We start from the raw sequence: 15,768 nt of genomic DNA, 5'->3' as shown, positions 1-15,768 counted from the left end.
TCTTTTTTCAATTGGAAAAGTCATGAACTGAAAAATATCCTTCCAACACATTTAGCCATCTATCTAAAACGTTTTCATCTATATTTCCTTCAAATATGGGAATGTCAAAGTTGATTTGTACCTTGAAGGGAGTGGCACCTCCAGAGTGGCTGTTGGATGAAGATGCATCACCTGTGGGTATTCGTCGAAGGATTTGGGCAAAGTTATCCATCATTGCATTCCTGTATCGCTCGAGGGCTTCCTCGAGCAATAATTTCAAAGGATATTCTGCTCCCTCATATTTATTTTCTTTGGCCATGGGAGGTCATCGGGGTCTATGAGGATGGTCTTGCAAAAGTTCAACCAGTTCAAGCCCTAACTCCTTATACCTTGACCTCATTGGGGACATGCAAAGAAAAACAGAGAAAGAGCATACCACTTTGATATCAATGATCTAGAATTATGCAAGAATGTAACATAATACAAACATAAACATAAACACAGAGATGCAACAGAAATAAATCTTCATTTCATTAATATAAAAGAACTAAGAGATGCTTACAAGAAGAATGGAAATAAACTAGCTCGGGTTGTGGTAGCTTATCTATGGGAAGAGATGTGATGACTGCATGCCTCTAACTATGTTACAATGAGGCTCAAGGGTCTTTTTATTATTCAGCAACAAAGGCAAACCCTAAACAATCAAAACCCTAACCCTAGGAGATGGAACACAAGGAATTTGTGGGCCCCGTTGGGGTTACTTGCGCAGCCAACTTCTGGGGGTCATAACTTGGTCATATGATCTATGTTTGGTACATACCATACTTCGTTGGAAATATCTCTTGGATTACTACAAGATTTTTGGTAGGCCCATTATAGGGCTTGTTGTGGACCTCAAAAAAATGTTGTTTAGGTTTTTAAAAAAACTCCAAAGGTTTAGGACCCAAAAAAACTACTAAAAATAGTAAATCCTGTTATAATCAAGGAAATTGATGAAACCAATTGAAGATCTAGGTGGAATAGGCAGGTGGCCACCAATATCCACCTAGATCATTCCTCTCCCTTTACGAAGAAATGGTCCCCATTTTGTGCAGAGCCTCCATTAAGTGAGGAAATTTCTATTGAACCTGGTCCCTAGTGAACCACTTGTCCTGTTGAAGGAGTTGGCCTGCTTTAACAACTCGATATAGCTCTATCCTCCAATGGTGAATGTTCTTGATCTATATTTCCATGATACTGTCAGTTGTGGCCTGCTTTGACAACTCGATATATCTCTATCCTCTACTGGTGAATGTTCTTGATCTATATGTCCATGATAATGTTAGTTGTGGCTTGTTTGATGCAGCTTGGGTTGAGTTATGTTGGTGTCAGCTGCTCAGCAACATCGGATGTATCCAACAATGGGGGAAAGTATGGTTGCAGTAGGCTGACATTAAATATTGGGTGTATACCAAGGAATGGTGGAATGTTGAGCTCGAAGGAATTTCCCCCTACAATCTTATTGATGGTGTACAACCCGTATTGAAGCGGGTGAAGCTTGTGGTGGGGCCCAACGAGGCGCTCCTTCTGAAAATGTATCCAATATGTCATGGAATTGTTGGTGGATGTGTTGAATGTGCTCAATGAAGTTGTTAGCCCTGTCATCCTCGGACTAGACATGAGCCGAATCTACTTGAGTAGCTATAAATGATATGGCCACATCAATGGGACATAATGGCTGGAATCCTAATCCCACCTGAAAGGGGTTGTGGCCAATTGAGTTATGGAGAGATTTGTTGTAGTTGTGTTGCACATAGCGGAGGATTTCATCCCATGTGCATGGATTCTTCGAGTTGTACATGTGGAGAATGTGCATGATCATCTTGTTGATGACCTCTGTTTGGCCATCAATTTGGGGGTGGAAGGTCGTGGACTTAGTGAGCTTGGTATCCAGAATCGACTAGAGGCTTGACCAAAATGTAACCAAGAACCTATTGTCCTAATCTGATATAATGAGCTATGGGATCCCAAAGTGTACCCACACTCGTTCAAAGAAGAGCTTAGCAATGGCTTTTGTTGTGATAGTCTTATTGCACACCGCCAAAATGGCCATCTTAGAGAATTTGTCAACGACCACGAAAATGTAGTTGTTCCCATGCTTATTAGAAGGAAGGCACGACATGTAATCCATCAAGATGGATTCCCAAGGCCAACTAGGAGTAGGAAGAGGATTATATAGGCCTTGATTCTTGACTTTTGGTTTGGAAATGGTGCAGGCAGTGTAGGATCTAATGTACTTCCCAACATCTTATCAAAGGTTCAACCAATAAAAATACTTCTACAACACTACCACTATTTTCTCTACTCTGAAGTGTCTAGCAACCCGACTGTAGTGCGCCTCCCAAATCATCTTGGCATGCTCATTTGAAGGAACACAAAGGTGTCCCAGGTGGCATAATAGTATGATCTGGAGGTGAAAATTTGGAACTTTCTTGCCTTCCAAGAGCATCTGGTATGTGTTGTCGAATTCTGGATCGCTCTTTTAAAGATGTGGCCACCCCGAAGTCTTGTGTCCACAAGGGTCAGTGTAGAGTCTCCAAAATGCATTCAAAATATCATCCACTTTCACCTTTATCGCCACCATTTCACTCAGATGTCGCAACTCTATGACCATATAACCTTTCATTAGCTTCCATTTTCATAATTATATGGGTTCCATTTGTGTTTTCCAAAAGCTAATGATTTCTAGTATTATAAGTGAATTAAATGGTTAAAACTTAGAAAAATGACATATACTTGCTAATACTTAAAAGTGGCTTGAGTTTCATGACATGTGTAGGTCATTTGGAAGCTTCCAAGGCACCCTTATGTGGCCTCCAATGCTCAAATTCGAATTATCTTCAAGATATGAAAGACGATTTGGATAAAGGTCAAAGAGGATATGTGTCTCACCATTACCTATTTGAGTTGTGACTCTATGAGATTTTCTAGGGATCTAGGGAGAGAATAATGGACCTTCATTAATGAGGTAGCTTCTTATGTTTTTGTATAAATAAGAGAGCCTTCTCCTTTGAAAGGCATGTGTGAAGTTGGGGAAATTCTCATGTTTTGAATATAGAATTTGGATTTGGCACCATGCTCATGAGTGATGTTCACCTTGATTTGGTTATGCTTGCATTTGGAGCCTCTCAACTTGCCATCTCTCATGCTTTTGGATTGGCCACCTACAATGTGTGAAATTTATTGTTTTTCATAGATTAAGATTTATTTCTTTCATATCTTTTCTTGTGTGAGAGGTTAAGAGTGATTTTGCTTTCATATCTTTTCCTATGTGAGAGGTTAAGAGTGATTGTTTTTATTTGTTTTCTACCTAGAAGTTAAGAGCATTTGTTTTTATTTTCTTTCATATCTTTTCCTGTGTGAGAAGTTAAAAATGACTTTTTTTTTGTTTTCATTTCTGAAAGAGTGGTGTGCTTTTCAATTCCTGCAAGATTGAAAGATTAAGATTTCAATTCCACGCGCTATACTATAATTTCTTTTGAATTGAGTGCTGAATTAGAATAGGTGAATTTGGTTTTTCATTATTTGGTTTCGTAGTTAGATTGATCTAAATTGAAAGTTAATTTCTAGCATATATAGTGCACGCATGCTTCGCAAGTTTTACGAAACCCCCGGGTTGACAATTAAATGATAGGTAATTAATTTGCCTCAACATTTTGGCGTCGTTGCCGGGGAAGTGTGCATAGGAACTAGCTTTCAATCTAGAGTTCATATTTTTCAGTTTTTTCCTAGATGCATGATTAAAGCGTGTAGATGCATAAATCCTTTAGCTGCATATCATTTTTATAAAAAATACATAAAAAAATTGATAGTAATCATTTATGGATGAAGGATCTAGAATGCTGATAAAAAATTCTTTGGAGCAGAAGGACTACATTGAGGAATGGTATCAAAACGTGATTGCACCACGACATTCATTTGTTCTTCAAGAGATCTTTGTGGCAAATCTAAAGGTTAAAATGATTTCTCATGTCCTCATACACAATCAGGTACATTTTGCAAATTTGGATATGAACATTTTAGATGGTCTAATCCATAAATGGCTCCATTGGAAATATTCATATATTTAAAAAATAAATAAATAAATAAATTCTTTTAAGTAGATAAAATAGGAAAAAAAAATCAAGCTTGATTGCATTTTTTAAAATTTTTAGACTTTAAAATATTTAGATTTTTATTTATTTTCTTGCATTTTTTTCATTAGCGTCACAAATATTTTCAATAAGAAAATTCATGTTTTGATTTTAAATAATTAAAAAAAAATAAAAAAAAATCATGTTTTTGAATAAGGGAAATGTAAATTTTTAATAAAAATTATCAATTCTTTTTTTAAAGAGAATTGAGAAATTGACAATTTCGGCTCTCATGCGACTTGAAAATAAATAAATAAATTAAATTAGCTTAAAAATCAAAATCCAAAATTCATCATTTAAAAAGAAAGAATAAAAATAAATAAAATTAGATCTTGCTTTAAATTGGTGCATTTCTATTCCCTTTTTGAGGAGCTCCGGAAACAACTAGTTTCTGCAGCCAAACCTAATTTAATTCTAGGGCATACATCACAATCCAATGGAAACTTTGTTGCCATGGGATAATCCACATGAAGATTTTCTGCTATATTCAAAATGTTCTTTCCATCCTCCGATAACTCCTCCTTGATACCAATCTGCAAGTCCATCTCCATTTTTTTTTCCTTTTCTGGCAAAGGTTTCTTCAACGATGGATTCTTCCTCCTCATTTTTCGGTACCCCTTGCACCTAAAACATAATCGTTCTGGCTAGTTCCGCCTGAAAAAACATTTTCCCCTATCATCCGTTGGAGGTAAGATGGCCTAGGCAAGGTAGTCTGGAGGAACCTACGGAAATCTGTGAACGACTCAGCCCCTAAAGCTCCTTTCGACGACAAATTGGGGTGTGATATGAGAAATACATTGAAGGTGAGAGATTACATTTTGTTGAGAAATGCAGGTTGTTTGCTCTGTATATGTGAAAAACAATTTCATATAAGCCAACGACAGTGGAGACCATGAAGGCAGTTGTTTCTGAATAGGAAGAAATCAAGCGCTCTAACGTAGCTTTGGAAGAGAAGTTTCTTTGCTTGCAGTCAGATTCCTTCATGGAATTGTAAATCATAAGCTATATTTTCACACAATCTCACATACTTTCCACACAGCAAATTGAACCCAGAAATCTCGAATGCAATACTTGCAGAGGAAATGTGTAACAAACTTAAAAAAACGTCATTTTTGAAACACGTTTTTGGTCAAATGAAATCTAATATCAGAAAAATAAAACATGGGTTTTTCTCAAAACAGGGTCAATTATAAAACATAGGAACGCTTTTAGAAAATTCATAACCGATTGGGAGAAATTTTGGGTTCTCTGGAGTCTTATTTTCCAGATTGCGTGAGAAAAACGGTTTTCAATTTAATGCACAAATAGATAACTGCTTCAGTTGAGGCCATACTGAAAGGATAAGATCCAGTTTACTTGATCTACAAGAGGTGGATCCACTAAGAGAACACTCAGAGGTTTGAACGTGAAATTTTTTTGACCACAAAGTCGAATCCCGACAATGATGGAAAAAATCTTAGCTAAAAAAACAAATCTGGTTGCTGTGATTTGTGGCAGTTTCAACTCCTACAAATCCTCACGCATTTACACCCAGTGTTTTCGAGTTAAAGCCACCACAACAATGTCGGCGTTTAGTTTAGAGTTCTGATGATGATGTTGTTTTTGTAAAAGACCTTGCAAAACCAGAGAATCCTTATAACAAGAGGCGAAGGAACTTGCTGGCATATGGCAATAGTTAGGAAATGAATCGTTTTCATCCCCAAGAAATAGCAGCGCTGGGATATTTAAGAAAGCAATGCATACTAGTAAAAGAACCTTGGCCCTTGCTGTTGCCATGAGCAAGTCAAGGGATAGTTCAGAGAAGGACGAAAATGATGCACACCTACCTCCACTACCGCCTCAAGGTAAATGGCAGAGAAGCTTTGCATATCCAAAATCATTCTCGCTAACAGATTTACAGGGTGTTTAACTTTGATAACATCATCATATTTCCATCGAGATCTGTGGAAATTGAAAATGCTTTGCGACTGTTTTCACCAAAACTTCACACTCATGGAAAATTATGAAACCGTTTTCACTTCAAGATTACAGACATGAAAACATTTTATACATGGAAATTTCGTATTTTTTTATTACATTGTTTTTTGTTATGTAGCGTTTTGAAATAAAATGATATATATTTATAATGTTTGATTTTTGTTATGTTTGTTATATTTTGTATTAATGAAATATAATGTTTGTATATATATTTTAAGTTTGTAAATATGTTTATATATATATATATATGTTATGTTTTGTGATTAGTATGTTTAATTTTTTGTTTTTCACTTTTTAAATTTTGTAAATATTTCATTAGTTTTATTTTTTTTAAAGAAAATTGCCATGGAAAATTGTCATAAAAATTGATGTGAAATTCAATTCATGATTGGAGAAAAGTAAAAAAAAAAAAAAAAAAAAAAAAAAAAAAAAAAATGGGAACTTTTGAGATGATTCACTTACACACCTGTCGAAGCAAGAAATAAAAAAAAAAAATTAAAATAAAAAATAAATCGTTCTATTTGCTAATTTTTCTGGAAGAGGTATTGATCAATTTGAATATTGGACTGGTTATTTGTTCATAACAAAAATGCATAGTTGTGTGTACTTAACTGTCTGTTCAGGATTTTAGCTACAGAAACTGCACAATTCTGCAGTTGAACCATAATTCTGCAACTGAAAAACAATTCTACAACTATGTATTTAACTCAATAATCTACTTGTCAACAATGCATTCTAATCAAAAAATCATGATCAAAATTTATTGGTTTTGTGTAATGATTATGTTTTCAAGCATGATGCAGGAAAGAGGAAGAACTATGAAGGCGTTTTATCTGTAGAATCGATTGATGAATTTTTGATCGAATATTGTTTTGTAGGAATCATCAAGCATTCGCAAATAATATTTCTTTATCTTTATAAAATGCTATGGTTCAAACATAAATTGAGGAAATTGTGCATATCATCATTTTAGAAATTGGATTTATTATCGCAATTATGAAATTGGACTAACCATTTGAAATGAAAACACATCATGGAGCTGTTAATTATGAAAAAATTTCATATCTGCCTAGAGAAAATGATCACTTCTCTTTGAACACACTTACATTTGTTGCAATGTTAGTGCCATGCTTGTTTTCAGGTTCCAGGACAACCAAAGAATTGAAGGAGGCCAATTTATGCATGATTGATTTTCTACAACCAATTTCAAGAGACATAAACCAATTAAATCCATTTCTATCATTCATAAATGCCATCATTTTTCCTCTCCAAACTCACAAGAAATCCAAGCATTTTTGCTAAGCATCGTCATCACCATTTTCCTTGCAAAGAGTCACATTTTTCTTAATTTCTATTCATATAGACATTCAGCTCACTTACATGTTGATTTGTCATTTTGCTTTCCATTCGCTTGTTTACACTCTTGTCATTTTCCTGTCCATTAAATAAACCTTGATCCACTGCAAAAATTTTCATTCATAGTCCTTCCAAAATCATCATTTCATACTCATATTAGATGATGGAGGATTCATTAAGGCCTCCCTTCTAACAAGTCTTGGCCTATCGACATCATCACATTATCTAGGTTCAAGGCTAGAGTCTTTATTAGTACCTTGAGGCTTGTATGCATCAATGGCACGTTCTCTCGCCGAAAATCATGGGAATACATCAATGTCCCTTAATCGTTGGATCTTGCAAGTGGCTCAACATCAGCTCATCTATTCGCACTTTGCAAGATGTACTTAGGCACCTTGGTACTCGTTGACATTAATGGCGAGTTTGCCTCACATTGGTTAACGACATTCATCAATGGTCGTAATCCAATGACTTCTCTTCATGCTTGACAACAACACATTATTCGCATGACTATAATTGTAGCATCAGGTTTTGTAGCAGGTGAAGACTATATCATTCAACATTTTGTAGCAGATACAATAGATTTAGCAGCAACAATAAAGAATCCACTTTCACCACCTCATCCACTATTTATGCAACCAAGAAGCAGATGAAATTCTACATTGTATTCCATGATCTAGCAGCAGCTACAACTTCTCTACATATGCACAGTTTGTCCACTTCCTAGGTAAGTAAAGGTATGTTATTTTCTAGCTTTTAACCATAGAATTCCTTGAATACTAAAGTTATAATTTTTGGAAAATACTTCACCATATTTCATTTCTAATTAAAAAAAAAACGTAAACACCTTTAGTTGGGGAGGAAGGGACATCCATATCACTTCACTCCATTTCACTTCATTTCATCCTAACATACTTGTCCTAATCATCATGATTTCAGTATGGTTCAAAAGTTATTTGATTTGCAAAAGAAGACTAAATGATGAGCATATTGTATGGCCAATTTAAAGATACATTCTTAAATATGTTCAATGAATATTTTTGCAACAAAAAGAAACAAGGTATTGATACACAAGAACCAATACCAATTAAGATTTGGTTGTCACACAAGAACCAGCCAAACATGTTGCAATTCAGTGTATGACAAGGAAGACTTTGCAAAAATAAATGAAATTATCAAACCCAAAGTTTAAGGACAATTGATATAAGCAAAGCTCATTCAAAAGAAAATCATGATTAATAAATGCAATAGATTGCATGACGACATGCAATAACGTCAGTTGGGGGGAATGTAGAGTCTCCAAAATGTATTCAAAATATCATCCACTTTCACCTTTATCGCCACCATTTCACTCACATGTCGCAACTCCATGACCATATAACCTTTCATTAGCTTCCATTTTCATAATTATATGGGTTCCATTTGTGTTTTCCAAAAGCTAATGATTTCTAGTATTATAAGTGAATTAAATGGTTAAAACTTAGAAAAATGACATATACTTGCTAATACTTAAAAGTGGCTTGAGTTTCATGACATGTATAGGTCATTTGGAAGCTTCCAAGGCACCCTTATGTGGCCTCCAATGCTCAAATTCGAATTATCTTCAAGATATGGAAGAAGATTTGGATAAAGGTCAAAGAGGATATGTGTCTCATCATTACCTATTTGAGTTGTAACTCTATGAGATTTTCTAGGGATCTAGGGAAAGAATAATGGACCTCCATTAATGAGGTAGCTTCTTATGTTTTTGTATAAATGGAAGAGCCTTCTCATTTGAAAGGCATGCGTAAAGTTGGGGAAATGCTCATGTTTTGAACATAAAATTTGGATTTGGCGTCATGCTCATGAGTGATGTTCACCTTGATTTGGTTATGCTTGCATTTGGAGCCTCTCAACTTAACATCTCTCATGCTTTTGGATTGGCCACCTACAATGTGTAATATTTATTGTTTTTCATAGATTAAGATTTATTGCTTTCATAGGTTAAGATTGATTGCTTTCATATCTTTCCCTATGTGAGAGGTTAAGAGTGATTGTTTTATTTGCTTTCATATCTTTTCCTATGTGAGAGGTTAAGATTGATTGTTTTTATTTTCTTTCTACCTAGAAGTTAAGAGCATTTGTTTTTGTTTGCTTTCTACCTAGAAGTTAAGAGCATTTTTTTATTTATTTTCTTTCATATATTTTCCTATGTGAGAGGTTAAAAATGATTTTTTTTTTTGCTTTCATTTCTGAAAGAGTGTTGTGCTTTTCAATTCCTGCAAGATTGAAAGATTAAGATTTCAATTCCATGCATTGTACTATAATTGTACTATAATTTCTTTTGAATTGAGTGCCGAATTAGAATAAGTGAATTTGGTTTTTCATTATTTGGTTTCATAGTTAGATTGATCTAAATTGAAATATAATTTCTAGCATATACAGTGCACGCATGCTTTTCAAGTTTTACAAAACCCTCGGGTTGACAATTAAATGATAGGTAATTAATTTGCCTCAACAGTCAGGCACAGTGGTCAGCGCCATAACCAGTGATTGACTAAGATAGTTTGCAACATTATTGGTGTTTCCCTTCTTGTGCTTGATTTTAAAATGGTTGTAGATATGTGGACCACTTCTGATGGCGATCTTTTTGCAAATTTCCTTGTGTCTATATGAATTGCAAGGGTCGGTGGTCTATGCATATGATCGTTTCCTTCCCTAGAATGTAATGCTTCCATTGTCGATAGGTTGATACAATGGAATACATCTCTTTTTTAGATGTGGGATACTTTCAGATTGTTTCCGAAAGTGTCTCACTGTGATATGCCACTGGATGCCCCTGCTAAGTAATAACTACCCCAATAGCATAGTCAGAGGTATTTGTCTCAATCTCAAATGGTTGTTGCGGGTCTGGTAATGTGAGAACTGGTGTAGACTAGAGTTGCTGCTTCGACTAGGAAAACACACTTGGGATTTTGACCAGAAGAACCTTTTATTCACTCTGCCCTTGGTGACTTGACTCAAAGGTGAAGTGATATGAGAGAAACCCAACACGAACCTGCAGTAGAGATTGGCAAGACCCAGAAAGTTGCATAGCTCTGTTAGAGTGGTTGGGTTTGGTCATTCTCGAATAAATTGTATCTTGGTTGGGTCCACATGCACACTCCTCTCATCAATTATATACCCCATATATTGAACCTGGGTCATACCAAAAGCTCATTTCTCCAAATTGGCACACAACTTGTGTTGTCGCAGCATTTGGAGGACTTGTCGAATATGGTGTAGGTTCTCTTCCCAACTTTTGCTGAAGATCATGATGTCATCCAAATACACTACTACAAATTAGTTGGTGAAGGGCCGCAAGATGTCATCCTTCAACCTCATGAACGTTGCAAGGGAATTTGTCAACCTGAAAGGCATGATCATCCATTCGAAAAGGCCCTCCTTGGATTTGAAGGCAGGCTTCCACACATCAAAGGATTTGATTGGAACCTTGTGATAATCAGACTTAAAATCAATATTATTGAAATATATGGCCCTTTTGAGCTGGTCTAGAAGGTTATTAATCCATGGGATTTGACACCTATTTCAGACTATGATCTTATTGAGTGCTCGATAGCCAATATAAAGTCTCCAGGTGTCATTTTCTTTGGTACGAAAACGATGAAGCTCCCACAGGGTGATGAACTTGCCTTGATGTTCCCTTTATGAAGCAACTCATGAATATGCCTCTTAATTTCATCATTCTCCATAATAGAGCATCGATAGATTGGTCCATTAGGTATCGGCGAGCCCGAGGTCAGATTGAAGGAGTGCTTGACTTGACATTGCAGGGGTACCCTTATGGGTGAGGTGAAGATGTACCTATACTCCTCCATGACCCTATCAATTTGTTTTTGTTGTCATGTGGAATAGCCCTCTCTAGAGGCTATCGATGTGGCCATAGTATTCTTCTTTCCCTGATGGTGAATCACAAGGAAGACAAATTTTCCAGTCTCAGAAATGACCTTACTGCATTTCTTCGTAGAGATCAAAGAGATGGTGGTAGTTGGTGCTACCTCTAATGTCATGTATAACTTATTTCCCGAAGAAATAATAACAATGTAAGGCCTAGACTCATACATAGCATGATGCTTCCATAAGTACGGTTGGCCTAATAACACATCATAAACTTCAAGAGGAGCAACATCACACGGTACCTCAACTGTGAAGGGCTTGATGTTGTAGGGAAGGAGACATTGTTGGTTGACATGAAGATCTCATCCTTGGTGAGGCCTCCTAATGGTGTATGACTATGGGTGTGGTGTGGTCAAAACATCTCTGGAATTTTAGGACCCAAAAAACTACTAAAAATAGTAAATTCTATTATAATCAAGGAAACTGATGAAAGCAACTAGAGGTCTAGATGGAATAGGAAATTCGCCACCAATATCCACTTGGATTATTAACTCCTCAAAGGCCCTCCACTGACCCTTTCCCCACTAGAAACTCCTTCCACTTGGTTTTATGGCATGGAGTGGTGCGACTACTACTGAAAATGAGGATATGAATTTCCTTGGGTATAGTATTTCTCAACAAAAATATTAACCTTACAAATTTTTGACGGTGCTGGACCCTCCAACATTTAGGGTGTCCCTGCTATATGAAGTCCCAATTAGACCTCACATTGTTTGGAGTAGGAGCCCCATCCAGAATACAGTCAGGTTGTTGAAGCAGTGGGTTTTAATGGTGTGCCTTAGCTGCAATGGTGCATAGAGTGTTCTATTCGTGACTTTGGTGAACAAGTGTGTGACTCTATAGAAGGTCAAGTGCAATGTATGGAAGGTTATAAAACATGAGGGGAAAATTAGTGAGCGCCTTAGAAGCCTGTAATAGTAAGTAGTTTGAAATGAACACACGAGCATAAAATCCATCTCAAGTTAGCCTACAAAATAGTTCGCAAGTTAACCATGATGGAAACCCTATACAATAACACACATTCAACAAGTTTCATACTAATGTAAACGAAATAGTTCATAAGAATTAGCGTAAATTAAATAACATATATTGCAAACATAACAAGAATAGTCCTACTATATTCAAAACATATGCATGAACACGTGTCGACTCTGAGCTTTTATTAAAGTGAAAGTTCCAAGCATAAATACACCATTTATGAACCACCAATCCCAATAGTGAAACATTAAGTCTACACCTGCTCCTCCAAGGAAATATACTCCCTCTATGCTATGGAGAAGCCAAGGATCTCAACAAAACTCCCAAGCTTTTGATTGTAAGCTAAAAGCCTAGCCAAAAGCTTGGCTCCCAAAATCCCCTTACATGACTTATGAGGACATATTTATAACAAAAGGGAGTGGCTATTCATCTCCCTTTTGTGTCTCATGGACATCTCTCATGACTCTTCAAATTATTTACAAATTAACTCTTCACATTCCACAGTTGACACTTGGAATTCCACTTGCAAATTAATTACAAAATAATATTACAATATACTCATACCCATATAGGACAAAATTGGTAGAGCCAACTAGACATCTTAATAAGACAAATAAGTTAAGTTTGAGTTTGGGGAAAATCCATCTCGACAAATTTGACTTGTAGGTTCTTGGTCACATGATGGTGCCAAGCTCTATACTGCGCGATGACATCCCCAAACTATGCTATGGGATCAGGCTAGAAGTGGACTCTAGCCTCCATGGAACCTAGGTACACTAATTTGGAACTAGTCTAAGTTTCCTTCTTTAACAGGAGCATCACGGTAATGATATGGAAAATTCCACCAATGTAATTATGCATGTTTTTCTTGTTCACCTCAAGATCTTCCTTGGTAGCGATCTGTCTGAACTGATCCAAGCATTCTTCAACCTCCTGCCTATTCTAATTCCTGTGTTTAGCTTTAGTGAGTGAGCCAATTGTGGGATCTTGTGTGATTTCACCATGAAATCCACGTTGATGTACAATCATGCATATGAGGCATGAATATTGACAATGAATAAGGCGAGTTTTTTGTCACTCTAAATGATCATCCACACTTGTCCTTCTCTAGCTCTGCTTATTGCCTTGTTTTCTTGGCCAATTTGGATGGTGCCCCTTTGTATTGCATTGACCACTCATGCACGAAATCGATGGTTGTATGGAAAAAATTGAGGTGTTTAGCATTATCCTTATACTTCTGTTGCATATCATGCAAGTGGAAAATTTCTTTATGCATGGTGACTAGCTCCTCATAAAGGCTCCACATGGTTTCTCCCAATGTCGATACTTCACCAAGTATGACTGTCTTAAGTTCTTCCAGATATACTTATGCGGGAGTTGCGTTATGGTCCTCTGCTTGGAGTTGTTCAACTTCATTCCTTGCAGCCTATAAGGTCTTTGCCAATTCTTTGTTGTAGGTCATCAAATACTCTATGTTTGAATTTGTAGCACCTACAAAATCCAAATTTGATGCGACAATGGAATTTGGATTCCTTTTGGTGTATGTCACAATCACCCTTTCTCTGATGAATGTAGGAGAGGTGGGATCGTCTGGAAAAAGTTTCTTCCTTGCTTGTACAATATTCGTTTGAAGCGCTTTATAAGTCAAATTGTACGTGTCCATGACCAGACCCTCATCAAAAGGAACAATTTCCTCTTCCTCACATGGATCTTGCTCTACTGTTGGAGGAGGGGGAGACTGAATGGTGACTTGTTGAGTGATCGAAATCAGATGAACATCTTGGTTCAATGGCTCTCATTCCACCTCCATGTCTTGAATCACAATCAAATCCTCAATTTCTTTAGCAAGCTCCTTGTCCTATAATTATTTTCTCTCTTCTCCTGTAGTTGGTTCTGCTCTTGTTCCTCAGCTTGTTTCCATGTTGCTTCTTCTTCTTCCAATCTCCACCTTTCTTCTTCTTGTTGTCTTTTCCTTTATTCTTCCAATCTCCTCTACTCTTTTTCTTCAATCTTCTTCATCTCTTCCTCCTGCTTCCTTTGTTTCCTCCTCTTCTTTGCTGCTATGGCTGCTTTCAGGATGATTAGATCCACTTTCATCTTGAGTCTCTACTCTTCCACTGGATTGTGAATAAATTTCCTCTTGCCCTTTTCGTGCACTAGGTTGTGCCTTTTTGTTGGTACTGCCTCTAGAGAGAATTCCTTCTGTGGAGTAACATGTGAGACTTGTAGGCATTATAAAAATTCTTCGTCTCTCCCTCCCTAAGCAAGCAAAATGTCCCTCTTGGCCACTTAAAATGAATCCATGCAAACATTCCTAGGATCATGTGGATTGAAGTCCAAACGACCGAATCCAAATTTTTCTATCTCCTACCTTCGGTGTCTGCAACTTTCAGATTCTTGATTTCATACAATCTAATCTACAAAGGAAGAGTGCGACAAGGTGCTTTCTTCTTCCTGTGTAGAACTGTTGATAGCCCTGTGGAAAGGTGGTAAGAAACTTCTTACATGACCGACTTATCAGTGGCATACCTCAGTAAAATATTCAGTAACTTCTATTTACCAAACATTCTGAGGAAAATGCCACCCGGCAAGGCAAACCAATATGATCTTTCTAACACTGCTTCCATTACCCCAAGTAACATGCAAGGTGGCTCTTCCTCAACTATTAACTTATATAATGTAATGAGGAAGTGATAATTCAGCTTTTCCATTACTCCTTTATGGTTGTACTCCTAAAGAAACTTTCAGTAAATGTGCATGATAGGCTTTCTTAGTGTCCATGTCCAATTCATGCTAGGAAATGAATAGTGAGCACATATTGCATCCAGTAGGTAGGCAGACATGTAGAATATGGCTTGCTTTCCCTTGGGAGGATTTTGGGCATCACTTACATGGATATTCAGCTATTGAGCCAACTAGTCTGACCAGTTTAATGGTTTTCCTTTGTTCACAATATGATTCAGCAAGAATTCCCACCCTTCAGGGAAGGTATCAATACTCTGCTGACCATAAATCTTGTAGCATAGGACTATCAAGTACTGATAATCATTCCTGAGATATTTTTTATTGTAGTTGTTGGTCGGTGTCTGAAGAAAATTTGTTGGCTCTTTCACCCAGCCTTTGACAACCTCCTTTGTCATCAAGTAGTTGGTGGCTACATAGAAGTGAGAATCCATGATTGATTCTAGCTCTCGTAAATGGTACATGAGATGGTAATCTGGTGCCAGAAAAGAGGAAAGCCTTTGTCTATTGGAATAGTTCTGAGTCATAGTCTTGGAATATATGTGAGAAATTATCCATCTAACAACGTCTACACATGGGTAAGTAGGGTACCTACATGCAACCTTGTGTAAACCTGAACTTTGGACAT

This window comes from Pinus tabuliformis, chromosome 2_2 (genome assembly GCF_031772625.1).
Source record: "Pinus tabuliformis cultivar Carrire ecotype Pingquan chromosome 2_2, CPIR1, whole genome shotgun sequence".
Lineage (NCBI taxonomy): Eukaryota > Viridiplantae > Streptophyta > Pinopsida > Pinales > Pinaceae > Pinus > Pinus tabuliformis.
Note: the sequence above shows the minus strand (reverse complement) of the source record.